This window comes from Cibotium barometz, chromosome 43, assembly GCF_041138505.1.
Source record: "Cibotium barometz isolate CiBa-2024 chromosome 43, ASM4113850v1, whole genome shotgun sequence".
Classification (NCBI taxonomy): domain Eukaryota; kingdom Viridiplantae; phylum Streptophyta; class Polypodiopsida; order Cyatheales; family Cibotiaceae; genus Cibotium; species Cibotium barometz.
The window spans coordinates 48,690,445-48,705,012 of record NC_141088.1 but is presented as its reverse complement, the minus strand read 5'-3'; the positions used below and the strand labels follow the sequence as shown (position 1 = coordinate 48,705,012).

The following is a 14,568-nucleotide window of genomic DNA, read 5'->3' as shown; positions in this document are numbered from 1 at the left end:
ATGTAAACCTGCATCTGAAAGCACTAGCTCTATTTTTTTAATAGTTCTTTCACTCTCTACTGTTGGTTTCATATTCCATGAAAATTCGATGTACATGTAGACTAGTTTCTCAATTATTCTAACCAGCGCATGCAAAACACAAATATGAACTCTGATCAAAGGGATAGGAAGAATTGGATCCCAAGTAGGATTCACTCCTGGAGCATCACGATTTGGGGGTTCACGCCTATTACTGATTGCATTTAGGCATTTCCATTCTCTCTCTTTTCCTCCTTTGGAGACACCTCGTTCGGTCATACAATACAGGCAAGGATACTTGGCCATTGCTCCTTGGGAAATACCAAACATGCATTTCAAGGTTTTAAGATCTGCAGCCAGGTGCCATTCAACCTCATATTCACCATATCCTTCTACATAAAGCTTTTCGCCATTCGACTGCTGCTAGATAGTGGAAGGAAGCTCAGTCTGGTTGAAGTACCACTTCAGAATTTCATGGGTCTCTGTTGGAACCTGTTAACAACAACTGTTAGATTGTCTACAACATCATAACAAGAGGATAGCAACATAATATTCTTTATTTAAAAATGGATAGCACGTCACCTCAAATGCAGCCAGCCACCAAATCTCATTTTCGGATTGTACACTAAAGTGCTTCTCATCAGCATTACTGATACTTGCATCCAAAGCTCTATTCATTAAAGTAATGCTAACCCTTTCCAGCTTCTGTCCTTTGATCACCTCACTCTCATCAAGTTTCAAAACAAATTTCAGCCTTCCATTGCACTCATGTACACTGATGTCATAAAATTTCACCATAGCCATTTGTAATTTCCGAACATCCATGATGAAATTGTTGAACTCTGTAAGCTCTATAATTTTTTGTTCCCCGCTCTTTTTAGTCACTGTCAATGTGCTAGACACGTGACAAGGCTCTCCAACAAGTTCGACCATTCCCAAGTTGAGAATATTTCGAGCTTTGTTTACGTGAAATGGTTTTGGAATGGGAATTACTGTTTTTTTTCCAAGCTTGCAATTGAAACCCTCTTTTACTTTATTAAACAACATCCTGTAAGACTTTGTGCTTATACCAGCCATGTCACATATACCTTGTGCATCTGCAGGCGTGAATGCTTCACTCACCTCCTGCAAGGATTGCTTTGCTATGTCTGATCGAAGTCTTGCAAACTTAGGATGCTGTATTGCTGACTCCACGATGTCTTTTGTCAGAACTTTGCCAAATATATCAGAACCTTGCTCTTTTGGACCCACAACATCTGTGACCATCCTGAAGCAACAACGATAGCTATTTCAGTCCACCATTTATCTAACTATACCACCCCCACACCCAATCCCCCATCTCCAAGAAAGGAACTAAAGATGAAAATGAAAGTGAGTGCTCAAAGAAATTTAAGCTCAAAGAAATTATAGATCCCAATACCTGCAAGCTTTTACACGACGCTTCCATTGGCCACCTCCAACATTGAGTTCTTCCAATGGTTTGATCTGTCTCTTGCGTAATCGAGCACCCAATGGCGTGTCTTTCAAATATTGCAATTTTCTGTTGAACTTTTCAAGTTGTTTTCGAAGGTGTGCATTCTCACTCTCCAATGTGAAATTGTTGATTTCTCGAACTGCCAAAATTTCATTCTTCTCCTTAATAGTGTCCTGCATCTTACAAATAGTCTGCTGCAAATGATCAAACTCTTTTTGTAACCCAGCACAAACTTTTGCCTTGTCCTCGTTTGAAGCTTGCAAAGCTGTTGTGATCGATGCCAAGTAAAAATTCGCACCTTCAAGCATTTTTATCCTGGCATCTCTATCACTCAAATGTCTTTCAAAGATACTTTGACATTGGCCAAACAGTATTTTGCAATACCCAAGCAATCCATTTTCACCCTCACACACAAACTTGAAGAAACTTGTCAACCCAAAGAATGATGGAGATTGAGAGGAGGTTGGATCTGGTGGGTAAATACTACCATCCAACCAAAGGTCCATATTTTTCTTTCCTTCATTTCGAAGCTCAGTAATGCGGGCTTCGCATGCTGGCCTAGACCAATTTCTCTTACAGCAGGGAGCATAATCGGGTTCTACTTGGAAGTGGATGTCCACCTTTTTCCTCTTTTGCTGCACAGGTTCCATTGCATTGTTCTGTGCTTTAACAACACCAAAAAGCATAATGAACTCACACTTTAACCAAAAAAAACCAAAGATATTACACTTATCTCCCGTGAAGAAGATTGCTTCATTAAAACCAAAAGACAACATCACTAAATAATACCTCCTTGTCCATCGAACAAACTTGTTGGTATCCTGGATGAACCAAAATGTACAGAGTACTTGTAAGCACAACCCTCACTTGAAAAAGGTAAGAAATGGGATTGTTATTCATGCACAAGCAGGTATGGCGCATGAAGAACAAATACTTTTCCATCCTTTTTCAAAACTTGCCGCCTTGAGAAGAAGAGAAAATCAAAAACCTTCCGCTCAAAAAAACTCGGATTTGGAGTGGTAGTGGTTGTGCAATCGGGAAGACAATGAGGGAGACAATGCAAGATGATGGGTTGCAGGGACGAAGTTCGGTTAGCAGAGTTGGCTTCGTTACATTCAAAAGTGTAATGAAGAAAGAGAGTGGTGTCTTTTTTCAATAAAATAAGGCACCATAGTGGGAATAAAAAACTATACTCAAGATGCATTGTTTTGAATTAAAAAACACCCTACATGTCAGTTAATGGAATAAAGAACTCAAAAACGACGCACGTGCCCTCCAATATTATATGTGGATTTATTGGCTTGCTTTGTCCACATCACCATCCCAAGGGATCTCTTACAAGGCCCCTTTTTGAGTCCAAATTTTCCCTAATGAAGAGGCGGGGCCATTATCCACGGCTTTTTCGACACTTTAGAACTAAGCTCAAAATCCCCAAAATGTCGAAATACGTGTGGAAAAAAGCATTGAAATGAAAACATCGAAATACCCGTCGATACACGTGTCAAAAAAGCATCAAAATAAACATGTTTTCCCACTCTTGTTTTTCGACAAACTTTTCAAACAAATATTTCAACTACTATTTCCACACTTATTTTGACTGCTATTTCAAAGGATGTTTCGACTGCTATTAGACTACTATTATGACGATATTTTCGACGGATGCAAGAAACTTTTGATGCTTTTTTCGATGAATGCAGAAAACTTTCGACGCTTTTTTCGATGGATGCAGGAGACTTTCGACGCTTATATTGATGCGTGTAGGTATAAAAAAAAAAATTCGCATAATGGTGCATCCAACTATAGTCTTATATAGCTGGATGCACCATTATGCCAAACTTATAGAGTACCAAAGGCAACTGTACTCTGATGTGAAGAATGAAGTGAATTTGTTGGAAAAGGTGGAGTGCAATAATGTTTTTGACATTACAAAAAGTAGGTACATTGTACACAAGTGCCATAATGTTTTTGACATTACAAAGTAGGTACATTGTACACAAGTGCAAACAATGGCCAAATTATATTGCAAGATGTGAAATTTACATATCAAAGACCATATTACAAGCTCTGATGAGATAAGCCAAAATTGCATAAAGTAGTTGCATAAAATTGCATACAACCTATACTCGATGACCAAAATTGCATAAAGTAGTTGCATACAAGCTCACACAAAGATGTGAGCTGACCAAAATATGTATGTACAAGAGAAAAGACATGGGAAGGCCACTCTATGTAGAGCCCTCACTCAGGGTCAGGTACTGGTCCTCCTTGCAAAAACCACCTATAAAAACCATACAAGACGCTTGTTTTGGTATACAAAACAACGATCTAACATGACATGGCAAAGCAAGTATACAAATCATAATGTTAAGGCTTTCCACACTTACCATATCTATAATGTGGCCCCAATTGAGGTTGGCGCCTTCTTGCTCAAGCTTCATTTAATCAATGTTTGAATGGGATTAAGAGATTGCCATGCATTGCTTGTTCTCTTGATTAGTGTAGTGGGTTTAAGGGATTGAGATATTGATTGAGGTGCTGAATGGTTGAATCGTCAAGTGGTCGTTCGTGTATGTGAGCTCTCCCGCAAGGGATAAGCCTTCATGCACTAATCGGGTGGAGTCCTCGGATTGACATTGTGTTTCTCAACGCATTTGTTGATCGGTAGTACTCTATGAGCACTATATTGCCCTCAGGGTCAGGTACTGGTCCTCCTTGCAAAAACCACCTATAAAAACCATACAAGATGCTTGTTTTGGTATACAAAACAATGATCTAACATGACATGGCAAAGCAAGTATACAAATCATAATGTTAAGGCTTTCCACACTTACCATATCTATAATGTGGCCCCAATTGAGGTTGGCACCTTCTTGCTCAAGCTTCATTTAATCAATGTTTGAATGGGATTAAGATATTGCCATGCATTGCTTGTTCTCTTGATTAGTGTAGTGGGTTTAAGGGATTGAGATATTGATTGAGGTGCTGAATGGTTGAATCGTCAAGTGGTGGTTCATGTATGTGAGCTCTCCCGCAAGGGATAAGCCTTCATGCACTAATCGGGTCGAGTCCTCGAATTGACATTGTGTTTCTCAACACATTTGTTGATCGGTAGTACTCTATGAGCACTATATTGCACGGTAGAGAGAACCGCTCTACAATGGCGCTGCTGTCGGGGAAAGAGTGCCTACATTAGTTGAGAACCATACACACACTACCACTCCTTGTTAAGCTCCAATCGGTTGCAAAACCGATTGGATAGGAGAGCAGGCTTTGGGACTAATTTTGGTACTTATTTAAGACTAATATGTTGTTAAATTCTCTTTATTGTCTTGCAATTTAAGTGCGATTGGCTAGCTACGCCTCTCCCTTGAGGTCAGGACAAGGATTCAACACACGGGAAGGATTGGAGGTAGGCACTAAACCTACCAATTTAAATTTGTGTGTGAAAGAGAGAGCCCTGATTTGCATTTCTGTCATTTTGTTTGAGGATAATTTTGGTTGTGCGTGAACAGCGCACTACAGGGAGAGACCCACACACCGCACCATAAAGACCGCCACTGTACCAGATAAAGGGGTGCCAAAAAAAAGGAGTCTCGAATTTTTTTTTTTGCCATAAAAAATTGGAAGGTTATCTAACTTTTCGAGAGGAGTTAGAAAACACCCATCGTCAAAATTTTGGTCCCGGAACCATTTTCCCATAGTGAGTTCAGTATGGGAAACTGGTAAATTTTAGGCGATTTTTGATTCTGAAAAATACGCTATTTTTTTGGCCTAATGTGTTCGAGGGGGTTCAAAATGGGTTCTGGCAAAGTTTGAGCCAACTTGAAAATTTTTGGATTTTTTTTAAAAAAATAAAAGATTAAAAAAATAACCTTAAAATTTGACCTTATGCACTTGCGGTCGGGACGTCATATAGACACTACCATAGGATCTAGGGCACCTTCCAGAGTGCCTACGCAGAAAAGTGGGGCCCAATCGGTAGGAAATTTGGCAGATATTGCTGAAACCTTTTCCAAATCCCAATCTGATACCCTTTCCAGGACAACTAGCTCATTGTCTATGGACAATCTAGGGCCGTCAAATAGTCATCCCTTAGCCCCAAATAGGACACCCACAAGATCTTTTAATCCATTTGAAGCCGACATCATGGGGTTACCACTCAATGTGAGACTTCAATATGTCTGCACGAATGCTCAAGGGGCTGAGATCTTTAGGGATCCACAGCAACGGTATCTCGTTAAGATTGCAGACTTTTTCTCAGAGCTTGATAGAGCTAGTCAATGACCAGGGTAACATGTACATGGGCGGAGATGGTGTTCGCCATACGAAGTCACCTATCCATCCAGAGAATGTAGACAAATTAGGAGGACTCTCTAAGAGTGAGTTCCTAGACTTATCGAAGCCTTCCGGAGCAAGGGAGTCTAGAGATGATTGGCTCATTAAGCCGGACATGCCTGGACCATCCAATGCCAAGTCCTCAAACCCATCCATAGATGATTTACTTTTTGTAGATCTAAATTTGGAAAGAGATAGGAAAGGCAAGAGCAAAATGGATCAGGGGGCTGAGAACCAATGGGAGTTTGTACGACAAATTCCAGTGACAAAGGTCTTTCAGGATGACCCACTTAAAGAGGTCTATAAGGACTCTTTAGAAGGATATTATGCCACAACTCGATTGCCAGAGCTAGATCTTCCTCTAGCACTTGTGCTGGTACTCGAGAAGCTTGCAGGATACAAGAACCAAATCGTTGATAAATGGGCCAATGAATACCGATCCTTAGATTGGAAGGAAATTCATGAGCTCACGTGGAGAGGACAACCATTATTCATGGAAGTGTTCTCAACTAATACAGCTAAACCAGGAGAGACAACCTTTCTTGGAGAAACTGTTGCTCCTCCCCTACGAGAGTTCACTAGAGAGGGACCCTCAACATCAAAGTGGACCACTGCAAGTAGCCCAACTCTAGCACCAAGATATTATCCTACACCAAAAATGCGACCACACCACAGATCACACCACAACAACGTTTCTCTCACTATGACAATCGGAGGGTAGGGGAGCCAACTCCGCCTCCCATAAGTGCACCTCCTGAAATGCAGGTAACAAGATCTTTGGAGGGGGTTGGTGAGGCAGGTAATAGGGGACCCACAGCAATTTGGGATGCATATGGACCATCTTACCAAAGAGAGGAACCACTGAGAGTGAGAGGCCGTAGGCCCAATGATGAGTATTCAAGACGAGTAAGGCTATCAACTCTTCAGAAACTGGCAAAGAAGTACGAAGGGTCGGGAGATCCATATGACCATGTAGCAGCATTTAGGCAAGCAGTTCGAGCTTAGCAAGTCTGACAAGCATACGCAAATTGAAGGATTTGGGCTCACTCTTGAGGGAAAGGCCCTTTCTTGGTTTTAGGCATTAGAGGCTTTAGACAAATCTTCTTTATGAGTTTTGGAAGAGAGATTCATTGCTGCTTTTTCGTTGATGGGGATTCAGCATGACACAGTAGCAAACATCTACTCTTTCAAGCAAGGCAAGACTGAGAGTGTTAGAGACTGTGTAAATAGGATGAAGCAGTACATTAATCATTGCCCAGAAGACGAGAAGCCCACCCAGAGTCGATTAATTTCTCTCTTCTTAAAAGGACTCAAAAATTCAACACTGAACACACATCTCTATGCAAAGAAGCATACAAATTTCAATGAGTGTTGCCATGATGCTATGGATTTCACAGATAACTTCAAATTCTAAGATGGTACTGGCCCTGAGGTGAAACCTAGAGATTAGTGGGGTGATGACCAAAGTGCAGGGTCTAGCACACTAGTAAATCCAGACCAGATAGCTAACCTAGTACTACGGAGATTGGGACAAACCTATGATCACCCACCCAGCAGCCACAACAACAGCAGCAGCAGTAGCGAATGAGGATGGTATTAAAAGCTATTACGATTACAATACCATGTACCATGTACCAATTTATGTACCATGTACCATGTACCAATTTATGTACCATGTACCATGTACCAATTGCAAGTACGAGGTTTTAACATGATACCAAATCAAGTACCAAGTACCAAGTACCAAATCTAACCCTCTCTCCTTGTTGATACCCACGGGCTTCAAGCTCTACCTGTCGGCTATCACCTGGCAGCTACAACTATGGAGTTTAATGGCCCTCCTTATATACAGGAAAGCATGCATGTAGGCCGACCAGCCAGACAGTCGTGTGGAGAGGAAAAATGTGACAGGTAAAAAGTGTGTGCATATGTGGTACAATGGGCAATGCCCAGGACTGTAACTCTAACAGGACATAGTACTGCTTGAGACTAGAAGGGCTTCATGAGAACTAGACGCTATTTGAACAGGCAACAGACTCTCGAGCTCATGGTAGGCTACCTTCAAAATTTCCAAGGGGGTCCCTCCCCTCACGAGCTCCTAATAACGAGGAGAGAGAGTGTGCACTGTGTGTGTGTGTATGATATATATATATATATATAATATGTCTATGTGTGTCAGGGAGAGAGAGTGTGAGTGACAGGTATATAGAGTCTAATTTTCATTTAATTTAAAGTTTAAATTTCAAAAATTAACAATAAAAGAGAGCTAGATAGTGCTGTTTACCATAAATCATGTTCGTTTATGCACCGGTCTGACTAATCTCCGCAAAAACAATGACAGCACACCGAGTACAATCACAATTACAAGGAAGCAAGCGGCAAAGAGAGAGAGCAATACTAGATAGAGCTAGAGAAAGAGAGAGAGAGAGAGAGGCGCTAATAAGAACATATAATCTCGTCGGTATAAATTTATCGGCTAGTTGTTTTTTCACGTTGTGTGGGCGTCGCATAAGCGACACGTTGCTTATACGATGAAATCATCATCGCTTATGCGACAGTTAAGTAAAATTTAAAAAATAAATGCTTATGCGATGTAAAGTGTTGCTACAATATTCGCTAACAGCGTCGTATAAACGACGTACTGCAACGACGCCAATAGCGACTCTAAATAGCATCACTTAAGCGACGAAAAAGAGTCGTTACAAGAGTCATTGTACACCCAATGGCTAGTAGTGTTCCTATGCTCTCCATCTGGGCTTTCGCCGCATCCTCTTGTTGCTTGTAGCATTGGGGATTTGTTGCATACTTTTGCTTCTCCTCATTCCAATCCTTGGTGTTGATGTACCAAGGCTTCTCATCCCCTGCCTTCACTCGATTGGCATGGAATACAACACACACCATGCTTGTCCAAATTATTGTATTCTTTATCGACAAGAATATAACAATGCAGTACAATGTCCGCATTGTGGTATCGAGATATAAACAAGATGTGCAAGGAGAAAGGGTAGCAGCAAAAGTTTTACGGCACTTTTCCATCATCCCTCAGATTAAAACAATTTTCAAGTGCAAATCCATTGCAAGATTGATGACTTGGCACCGTAATACTAGGACCACGGATGGTGTTATGCTTGTGCCATTCCCCTGCATGGAAGCACATTGAAGAGAAGTGGGTAGCCTTTCAGAAGGAGACTCGCCATATTCAACTCAGACTAGAAATGGATGGAGTGAATCCATTTGGTCTACAAAGTTCATCACATGGAGTACATGGCCTATTTGTCTAGTTAACTATAATCTTCCACCATGGCTAACGATAAAAAAAGAGTATCTTTAATTATCTTTGATAGTTCCTGGAAAGCACAAGGTGAAGAACATGGATGTGTATTTAGCCCCTTTAGTCAATGAGGAGCTTCGTGTTCTATGGGAGGGCATTGAAGTTCATGATATTTCTAAGAGGTTTGGACAACGTGTGCTAACATTGAGAGGAATACTTATGTGGACTATGCATGATTGGCCTGGCTATGAAGAGTGCTCAATTAATATTGTAGCTCCAAGCTCCGAGAGAGAGGAAAATTTAAGGGATAATAGAAAATATGATTATTTTAAGATAATACTAGCGTGGTATAGCTCCAATATTTTATTACAAATGACACAGGGTCTATTTATAGGTGAGGGAGGCCACTAACCAAGTCCAACTAGGTTCTAGAATTTTCTAGATTCAGTTTGACTCAATTTGGACAAGATTTGGACCAGTTTGGCTCCCTTTTTGATTTGGTTTGATCTAGGAGTGAGGAGAGATAAAAATATCACAAATTTTTTGAATTAAAAACCCTTCCATACATGTGAAAGAGGCACCTACCTCAAGATTCCCCCTTTCCTTACCAAGGTGTCAAAAAAATATCTCATAATTTTTAACTAATAAACCTTGTACTCAGTCAACTCTTCATCTTATGTGAGCATTTACTCATTTTTGGGTATTTTCTTATATTCTTTTGGATTCATTTTTGGGTATTTTCTTATATTCTTTTGGATTTATCTCATCCTAACACTTGGATTAATCCAATTGGCCCATTGGAACCTTAATTAGACCATAATCCAAAAATTTCTGAAAATGTAGACCCTTAGACTAAGGTCCCTTATACCGTTTTCAATTAATTCCTAATGCACATTGGAAAGTTCATTACCGAAATTCTGTGTTAGGGGAATCCATTTTAGACACTAGAAGGATTTTTATATCCAAAGATATTTCAATTTTGGATTATCTCTCTCTAGACATTTTCTCTCTCTAGGCCAAAACAAGATCTTTCTTCTATTTCAAAGAGGGGAAGAATTACAAGAACAGAAGGGGAGGTTCTTACACCTTTATACCTCAAAAGCTAGAGGGAGGAATCTTACACTAGTGCTATCTAAAGGTAGTTGGCAGGGTTTGGGCTTAGAAGGAAAAATTGTTCTCCCATGCTCCTTTAAAATGGAGAACTTCCTCCCTTTGTAAGAAGCTCAGTACTAACTAGAAAGATGTTTTAAATCTAATGGTTTAGGATGGGGGCTATAGGGCCTCAGGGAATTCAATGCTTAGCCTCAGCGTATGGTGGTCTCATAAATTTAACCCACCACTGGGCTTTTTGGATAGTCATTCTACAAAGAGATTGAATAATAGAGGTCTAAGAAAGTTAGTTGACTATTGGGATGTGATTGAGGTGGGTTGGAAAGAACTAGATTAATTACACCAAGAGTATGATTTCTCTACAAGGGAAAGGGATTTAATGAGACATGTGTTGATTCAGATTCAGGGGGAATGGTTTTCCACTGCTTTTGACGAATCTTGTTGGATCAAAGACTGGGCTTGGTTTAATGGGGTTTGATGAAAGGATCAACTAAGGATTTGTATATAGAACTAAGGAAAGGGGACTTGAATGTGGCAATACACCTCCAGGAGAATGCCGACGGAGCCCCCTCGCTCCCCTAACCAGTCGCCAACATAAAAGCGATCAATCCGTGAGATAGATTAGTCCCTCCCTGTCGGCGATCCGACCGAGAGAAACTAAGACTGTCCTGAGACCGGGAGAAAGCCCCATGCTGCCATGCATCAGTGATCCTCAGTGACATGCAAAACCGGTCCCAAGCTGCAAGCTCCGTGCCGTGCACTATAACATGACTGCCTCCCACCCTATCTGCCGGGTCCTCAAGCATGTTGAAGTCTCCCCCGACACACTAATGTGCGGGCTCTGGCAATGCATCCATAACCTGGGTCCAGAACTCTGCTCTGGCACTAGCATGATTGGGCGCATAGACGTTGAGCACACCCAATAGCTCATCATGCATCCTCAGAATGACATACTGTGCTCTACCAGGCACAATGATCCCTCGTCGATCCACAATGGCCTGCCGCCATACATCTGCAATGACCATGCATACTCCTCCCTGTCTACCCAAAGGATCAAACCCTACAAACCAAAAAGTGTCCCATCTACCAGGTATCACCGAACCATATCTATGGATCCTGCTCTCACCCAAGTGGTGCTCCTGCATCATCAAAATATCAATGCTACCACCAACCAGGCATCTCTGAAGCTCCTGCCTCAAGCAACCATGATAGCGTATAAAGTGTGTTCCGCCAAGGCCCTGTACATTCCATGAGATGATCCTCATGGATGCCTTGCTGAGGTGGATGCTATCTCAGCCGTACGGCGGGCCTTCGCAATCAAGTGGCTTGGATGGAGAGTAGTCCCCATCCGAGCAGCTGCAAATCTGCCCACCTAGTGTACTGCAAGAATCCCGGATCAGGTGCCAGTGGTGTGGCCCATGGCGACAGCCTCCTGCTCTGATAGAGCAACCTCGTGTATACACACATATCCAGGGTCACGTGCTAAGTCTGCCACTATGCACACAACCAAATGCTGAATCCCTGCAGTATCCACACTCCTGAGATCCAAGAAAAAATGAGCTAACTCCCAGAGTTGGCCTATCACATCTGTCACCTCCAGATCGCTCATGTGATGAGAAAACTCAACTGCCTGAGTCTTCAAAGTGCTGAGAGCGAGCTCTAGAGTCCACTTCCGGTCGCAAGGGCCACACAGAGGGAACGAGAAGGCAACCGCTGAGTCTAGTGCCTCCTCTCCGCGGGCCGGAGGTATCACTACATGAACTCGGATGGGTGCTGGCTCATGGGGGGCCTCTGCTCCAAAAAGCCATGCGAAGGCATAATCAAAAGCCTCCGAGCACTGTCTAATGCCAAGGCAACTCAGCCGACTGCGGATAGATGAAATCCGTGAAGCCCGAATCGGCATAGGAGGTCTCCTCTGTGATGCTCAAGCGAGGTCAGTGCTCAGCGCCCTCCGGACTGCAGGTGAATGCCAGGGGACTGCCAGGGCCTCCCAGGAAGGTGAGGCGGGCGGTGGGGGAGGAGGGGGGCGAGGGGGGTGGAGAGGGAGCTGCTGCCAAAACCGGAGCGGGGACGGGATAAGGCCATGGTGGAAGCGAGGCGATGGGAGGGGATGGGGGTGGGGGGGTGAAGGAGGGGGTGCTGGCATCTCCTGGTCCTCAGTCGTCGCCGCGGGGGTCTCCTCCTGGAGGGGAGAAAAGCTATTCCTCACGGGAACCCAGTGAGGCTGAGACTGTGGCTGCTGCTGCAGCAGTCTCTGGGCGTGCTGCTGTGGTTGTCTCCCTCGGTGGCGCCCCTGTCCAGGCTGCCACTCCGGGTCTCTGTGGCCTGAGCAGGTGTCCCAGAGGTAGCCTGTCGAGCCGAATCTGTGGGCGGGCCATCAGTAGCCTGCTGTTGTGGGTGAGGGTCGAGGTCTCCTGCGAGGGTAGGCCTTGGCTAGATGACCGACCTGCCTGCCAAATGAAGCACTGATTCGGGAGCCCTGAGAACTCCACTCTCTGATCTATCCATCCCCCCTATCCTAGGTAGCTGAATGACCTTAGGAAGGGAGGAGATGTCAGACACCAACACTCTGATCGAAGGTAGCCCAGCTGCTTTGGCCACCACTGAAGCTGCGGAGGGGCCAGTCTCTAGTACCGAGCCCACCAATGCTCCGAGCCTGGAGAGGAGCGGAAGATACTCCCGACAGAGTCCAGGGAAGCAAACTGTAACATGGAAGAGGTGCTCTCCCTGCTCCGCTCTGCTCTGCTGGGTCAAATCCATGCTGCCAAGGTCTGAAGAAAGCCCAAGCACCCCTGGCTGATGTCAAGGGGACTCATGGAAAGGACCTTGGCAATGCTCTGGGCGGCCTCAAACTCGATTTGATAATGTCCAGGAGCTGTACATCCAGGATCTTGCCCACATCTGCAAGAAGGCGGACCTGAAGAAGATCCCTGACTATACGGCAGATGGTGGAATGAGCCTGGAGGTGTTCCACCTCTGCGGTGAGGCTCACTTCCTCTTCTGGCAAAAGAGAAAACCTGATGGGGGTGTCCTCAAGGGCGGGCGAGGGGGCTGCGGATGAGTCCCTCTCTGAGGCGGGGCGGGAGGAACCTCCATCAGAGTCTGAAGCTGCGGCGAAGGCGAGGCGAAGGCGGGATCCTGCTGGAACCGAGTTGCACACAGAGAGGCAGAAGACAGAGCAAAAAAGGAAAACAAAACCCCCAGGGGGCGGAAGCAAGAAAAAAGGAGGGAGGGGGGGGAGCAGGCGAAGGAGAAAACCTAAAGGGGGGGAGGGCGGGAGCTGCATGCAAGAGGGAGGGGAGGAAAGCGAGCTGGCGGAGGGGGGGATGAGGCGTTGCAGAGGGGAGGAGGGCACAAAGACAAGGGGGGGAGGCGCGAAGGAGAGGAAGGCAGCGAGCAGAGTAGGGCGGTGGCAGCGAAGGCAGGCGGAAGGGGGCACAGCAGCGAATGCAGGCGGGGGGGGCTAAAAGAAAGGCGGCGAGCAATGCAGGGAAGGCGGGGGGGCAAGGAGCGAGGGGAAGGCGAGGGGGCAAGCATGCAGGGAGGGCAACGGGCGCTGTGCAGCAACGCAAGCAGGGAGAGGGGGTAGGAGCTTCAGCAAGCACGGAATCTATTTGGGTGGCGAGGACTTTATAGCGCAAAAAACTACAAGGAAAATCTCAAATACAGAGGACTAGGAACCTTCCTAGTGATCGAAATAATCCCGCAGGGCGTAGGGTGTAAGGCGCATTGAAATTGAATATTTCAATGGTAGCAAATTGCAAGATGGCTAAATATTTCAATGGTAGCCAATTACGATGCTAATATGGACCACTCACTTAGAACACCTTGAAGGAAATTCTCCTTAAAAATAAGGAGAACAAAAAATAGACAACAACAAGAGAAACTTAAAGGCCAACAACAAATCAGCGTAAACAGGGCGGCTCAAGTAGTAGACCTTGAAGAAGAGGACTGGGAAGAGACTGGGAAGTGAAACCCTGTCCATTTGTGGTTAGGCATGACCTCTCCAACAAGCTTCACCCCAAAAGTTAACACTTGTAGACACAGGTACTAACCATAATTTAATGTCCTATCATACGTGGGACTCTCTTGGGAGACCAACTTTAATCCACACCCCAGCCACTATGACTATCATTGCTTGACATTCTGTTAGGTGCTTAGGTATTCTTACAATTCTATTTCACATTGGAAATAATCTATTGGAAGGAAAGTTCTATGTCATGTCGGTAGGGATGATGTAAGAAGAAATCCTTCTAGGAAGAGGATGGATGGGCCACAATTGGTGTCATATTGATTGGGATGCAAGGATGACACACAATACTAAAACTAGCCTCAGGGGGTAAGTTACTGTCCTTATGAT

General features: G+C 44.2%; 1 long non-coding RNA gene across 1 annotated transcript; it reads right to left on the bottom strand.

Moving 5' to 3' along the window:
- Positions 1-202: 202 nt before the first annotated feature.
- On the bottom strand, positions 203-749 carry LOC147614002 (uncharacterized). Its single transcript, XR_015263173.1, has 2 exons — positions 601-749; positions 203-510 (listed from the first exon to the last, which is right to left on the bottom strand). It is a non-coding gene; the product is annotated as an uncharacterized LOC147614002 (long non-coding RNA).
- Between the last annotated feature and the right edge of the window lie 13,819 nt (positions 750-14,568).